Genomic DNA, 6,041 nt, shown 5'->3' with positions numbered 1-6,041 from the left:
GTTTCGGTTACGAAAAGGATGCCGATGACTCTGTCACTTAGGAGGTCGTAGATTTTGGTGGCGTGTTCGGACATTGATCTTGCATTAATCAGATTGCAGTGGATCTTTTTGGTGTGATTTGGTTTATTTGTTGTTCCCGGTTTTGATTTGTGGGTGTTCAGTTGGCGTGCTTTTATGTTGAGTCCGATTGGTTGAGATTCTGTGAAGGTGGCTTTGTCGTTGAATCGGTCTGTGAGATTGATGATTGAGTTGCTGACTTCTATTGCTTCATCATCTCTTGTCATTTGATATGGGTATAGACAGTGCTCTTCTGATCTTGTGATATGGGCGTAAGGGGTTTGGCGTCATCCCCTTCTCTTCTTGGGTCCACCCTTGAAGTGTTCTGTTGTTCGGGGTTATTTTTGTCTGTTTGGAAATGTCGGTGTCATTGAAGTATCCAGGTTCTTTGGTTGGTGCGAGGTACGGTGTAAGGTATAAGGATTTTTCTCTTATGATGTTTGTTCTGTCGATAGTATTGTTTGGCAGGGTATGTTCTGTATTGATAGCGTCTTCTGCTGGGGGCAGTTTTTGCTTGTGTATCCATATTATTTGTGCCATGTTCCTTTTTAGTGTCGGCGTCCAATTCTGCGTCAGGGCATTTTGGGTCCTTTGCGGGAGGAATTGGTCTGGGTGTTGGGTTTATAGGGGTAGTTGTCCAACTGTTGTTCCTTCAGCCAATCTAGTGTTGATTTTGATCCTCTTAAGTTGTCGCGTCTGGACGTTTTACGAGGGTGTGTCTTTGGTCAGTCGTTTGGGTAGGGGTGTTCCTCTTACAATGGGAGGGCTGTCCTGGGGAGTATTGTACATAGGAGGGTGGCACAACTGGTTATGGGCTATGAGTGTGGTAAACTACAATGGGGATTGCGGTATTAGTTACTGGCTTTGGTGTTTGCTGGGTGTTCAGGGGTGTCAGGTTCTTAGGATTCAATTATGGCAGGTACTGATGATATCCAGACAAATGGGGAGCAAGAGGTGGAGAGCCTAGGTTTTACAGGTGGTTTACAATGAGATTGTACTCTTGGGTGTAGGATATCAGATGTCTGAAGGAATGTAGGTTTCGCGATGATTGAACACCTCGATTCCTGATCCTTGGACATCAGCGTGTGGGTCTAGGTTTCGCATGGTAGGCAGTGGTCAAGGTTGGGACAGCTAGCTATCGGGAGAGGGTTTTTGGCCTCACCGAAGGCAGGCATTGTGGGCAAACCATGAACAGTGGCCCACAATCCCATCATGGTGGTATAGTGGCCACTGGGCGAGGCGGCAGGCCAGGCCTAATGTCTACTGTGGGTTGATTTGCAGGGCCGAAAAAATGGCTATATGGATTGTGGCCCATGGTGCCATAAAAGAGGGAATAGTGGCCACTGGGCCAGGCTGCAATCTCTATTAAGGGTTGCTTTGGAGGGCCGGCAACATGGCTGAAGCCCATGCTCCAAGGTGTGCGGCCACAAGGTATGGACAGTGGACAACACTCCTATTATAGTGTAGTGGGCACTGAGCAAAGCTGCAGGCCAGGTCCAGTAGCTATTGTGGGTGGTATATGGGGCATGGCCAAACCTCAGACCCCTACAATTGAGCCATACATACACCCCACATGCGCTGCTGAAAGTGACGCATATAAATGTGTGCTGATTTTTTTTTTGCTTATTAATGAAACATTACAGTTCTTTCATATATGTTAAAAGAGGAATTTTTAATTACTAACATACAGTGCTCTAAAAGCACCACGACAATTGCTCAGTTATTAATTTGTTTTTATATTCACTGGAAAACACTTTAATAGGGATATTTAGGTTGCCCTGCCCAGTCACTACTCAGGGTTATTTGGTTGGGCCTGCAACGTGGCTGAAGCCCATGCCCACATATTGTCCCCACTGACGTGGCCACAAGCCATGGAGAGTAGCCCAAGTTCCCATTATGAGGGGATAGTGAACACTAGGCCAGGCCATATCCCAGGTCCAGTGGCTAGTGAGGGCGACTTGGTGGTGCCTGGGGTAAGGCCGAACCACATGCACCAGGCAATTCAGCCATAACGTGCATCCCCAGCATGCAGTGGCATAACACATAATGTGGGGCCCACCTTTAAGCCATGCTGAGGGCCGACTCAACTTCCACAACAAAGGACGGGATGGGCAACAGTGCAGGCCAGCCTGGATCGCCATGCGTGTGAAATGTCCATGATGATAATGCCGCTGCAGGGGCAAGCACGCACTGCGCTAGGTGAAAAATGTAAATATGTTCTTTAATAAAAGCTTAAATCTTTCCACAAGTGTAAAAAGAAGGGGTGGTGCCTGTCTCCTGGCATCCAAATGTCCCAGCCACCAGTGGCAGCTGGCGAATGTTTTAAATATTCTGCACAAGTATGCAAGAGCGACCGAGTGTAGCGAGAGAGCCCAAACCAATGATAGGAGGGTCAGAGGGGTTCTACTCCCAAGAAGATCTTTGAATAATGGGCTAAAATTGGGCATTATGCATCATACTTTCAGTGAACAATTTAGTAAAAAGCCCAACAGTTTGTATCGGTTTTGCAGGAAAAGCTCCCTGGTTCCTGACATGCACAGTGGAGCTGGAGCGTCTCCATCACGCGCTTCATCACACAGAAATGATTTCTCTCTGAACTACTTCAGAAAGAAATTATATCTTTTCTGGCGCAAGGTGGCCACCTCTATCTCAATTCACAAAAGGAATAATTTGTTTCTGAAGTCTCGGGAACCCCCTGGGCCAGGGACGGTGAGACCATCATGTGATACTCAGAGTGACACACATCAATATGTGCTGCAAAAAATAGGTTTGTAAAATAACATTATTTTTCTTTCAAATGTTAACAGATTAAGAATTAATAACAAACATACAGTGATGGAACAGCATGAAAGACCTTATGATATGATACGATATTGTATTTATATCGCGCTCATACAGAAGTGTTTCAGAGCGCAACCAGGCAAAGGGAGGGGAACAGAGGAGTACAAAAACAATGGTCTTACTAGGCCCAGCGACATTAAGAACACGCAAGTGCATGGGAAAGGGAAAAGGGGGAAAGTGCATGGGAGGGGGGAGAAGTGGAAAATGCGGAACAGAGGAGAGAACTGAATAATTATGGTAGTGCAGCCAGCAAGTGGCAAGCTCTGGGTTAAGCAGATATGGATATCTGATAAGTGCTGAAGAGAAGTGGGTGGGGGACTGTATGGGTACAGATACAGACCCCAGTGCAAGGGGAGGCCCGGAGGTAGTGCAGGAGGATGGCAGGGTGAGCAGGTACCTGGGTCTGAAGTTGCAAAAACTGATGACATTCATTGAGAAAGCTTTGTTAAAGGGACGCTATTGTTAAGTTGCACTGCCAAATGTCTTCTGTGGGTTGCTTGGCGGGCCCTACAACATTGCTGACGGCCATGACTAACAGATATCAGCTATTGACCTTGATCACAAACCATGGAACGTGGACCACAGTCCCATTATGGGGTATGGAGGATACTGACTGTTAGGAAAGATTTCGTAATTGTAGGGAATTTTCCTTCCATGTGGCAACCCCTAAACTTTTTGCTATTGTTTTTAACCTTGTTCTTGACTTTGCCAGAGAAGTACAGCCTTCTGCCGCACTTCTCTGGGCTTTCGCTCCTTTCTTACGGGGAAACTGACATGCCCTTAAGACAGTCAGTACCGGGGAACGCTGTTTCCCGTAGTTTCTTTTATCATGTTGCGGCTTTAGTGCAACATGACACAAGAGGGCACTGTAAGCTAAGTTACAGCTCTCTTGGGTCTCTAGCCTTCTACAGACCCTAGATACTCTTTTAGGATGGTATTTGATCGGTGCAAGTCATTCAGGGACTCGAATGGTGGCAGCGATCGTTTTGTTTACTTTGAGCTCCTTTTGGCGTTCTGAGCACGTTTTTCGCACTGAACCCAAAATGGTGGCCGGGCTCCCAAAATGGCCAGTCCACGAGGCTCCTTTGTCCTGTCCACTGACCGTCTTGCTCCCTTCACCTTCCCCAGGTCGGGCGACCCGCGGCCTTCCTTATTTGGGCATGTAGTTTCCCGCGAAACGTGGTTGCTTTCGCGGGCTTCTACATGTCGTTTGTGTGCCTCCAGGGTGTGGGCTGGGATGTCTGGTCCCAATACACATCCTGGGTGCCAGAGAGTCTGGGGTGGTGTGAATGCCTGGGACCACCGTGGTCCGTGATTGGTCCACGTATGGTATGTGTGTTGATGAGCGGATCTCCCATTGGCTCCCCTCCGTTTTGGCGCGAAGGGAACCGTGGATAAGAGGGAGCTGGAAACACCACTACCATGTCGATCTCCTGAGTTCTCACGAACGAAGAAATACAGGAGCCAAGTATCCTGCAACCAAGAGGCTGGACCGAGGAATCGCTGGTGACCCGCTGAAGGAATCCTCCTTTGCACTGCTGTCGTCCTGTGAAACCCTTTCCTCCTTGGATCGAACCAGAAGGCCTGTACTGGTGCTTCGACCTTTGGAATAGCAGGAACAGCTATTCCCGGCGACTTCATCATCTCCTGCCAAGTAAGCCTTCGGAAGTGTCTCTGGGCCATCCAGTTGACTGACCAGCTTACAAGGGAGTCCTGCTCTGTAACTGCCGCCAGGTTGTGTTGTATTTCGAGTCCTTGTCACTCTCCCACGCTTCGTACACTTGGCGTTCCCAAGTCTGAAGGGAGGAGTGTACATTTGGCTTGAATACACACGGCCGCTCCGTTGTCCTGCTGCGGCAACAAAACTGTGCTGGTTTCGTCGATTGGGACGTCTTTTTGCTCTACACGACTACGAGGCGTTCCCTGCTCTTCTGAACCTGCCAGCTGCTGAAACTAGCATGGAGAAGCCTGGGTCTGCTTGCTTCGGGGACCGGTGAGTAGTTTAGCTAGGATCTGGTCGCCCTCCTGCAGTATCCCATTGCTTTTCCCTGCTGTGTAAAAACAGCACCCTTTTGGCCGTACTCGCGCTCTGCTTCTGCTCGCTGTGGAGGCTGCGCTTGAGTTGCGGACCCTGTTCTCCTTCTGCTGTGCACTAACCCGAACTGCCTGACTTCCTCCGAAGAGCTTCCCCTTTTGCCCGTTGGCACCGGCGTGGCAGGTACTTTGAGCACAAGGCTCCACTCTTCGCAGGGCTCGGACTTCCATCTAGTTAGGTGCCTCTGAAGGCGAACTGAGTCTAAAGCGTTATCGCACTGCCTGTTTTCCTTTCCTTTCAGGTGGACTACATATTTCGTGCTTTAAACGCTTGCGACTGTGTATTTGTATATATATTGTGTTGATATGGTATGTGTTGGTTTAATATTGTGATATTGTGATTTTCTCGCTACGGTCATTGTTTTAAAGGCCTTAAAATAAATGTGTATCTATTTTTGATATAACAACTGTTTGGAGTAGTTTGTAAGCGCTCTTGCTTTGTGTGCTCATTGCGGGCTTTCAGTCACCCTCACCCCTCTTGAGACCTAGTCTTGACCGCCGCGATCGCTACCTTGATTGGTCTGGCTTGTCCAGAGGTTACCCTGTTCCAAGTAATTAGGTTGGCCTTCTGAACTTCTGCGCCACCAGGACAGAGTTCAGAAATCCGTCTTAACAAATTGGTGTACAGCGGTGGGATACGACTGAAGGTATCCAGTGTTGCGCTCGAACTAAGGCATTTCAGGTTATTCCAAACAGTACACGTAGTGAATTGTTGTAATATAACTTTAAAAAGGCCATAGTCCTATCAAACAGTATGGAAGCAAATACCTTGTTAACTTTAAATGCTTCCAAATCAGAAACGCTGAAAAAGATGTGTGCGGAGAGAGGTGTTTCCTCTCAAGGCACAAAATTGGAAATGATCCAGAGAATCGTGGCGTGGCAAGAAGCGCAGCTTGACGCTATAACTTCCGAGGACAGTGCAGAAGGTGGTGGGGCTGCTCTCACTGGCAGAACCGACGGTTCTGCCGCTGCACTGATCCATCGCGACCACGAGGACAGGGAGGATGTAATGTCTAATGTTTCCTCTGCCAGTGTTGATGGGGAGGCTA

Source organism: Ambystoma mexicanum, chromosome 1q (assembly GCF_040938575.1).
Source record: "Ambystoma mexicanum isolate Mex_15411 chromosome 1q, UKY_AmexF1_1, whole genome shotgun sequence".
NCBI lineage: Eukaryota > Metazoa > Chordata > Amphibia > Caudata > Ambystomatidae > Ambystoma > Ambystoma mexicanum.
This window is presented reverse-complemented; position numbering follows the sequence as displayed.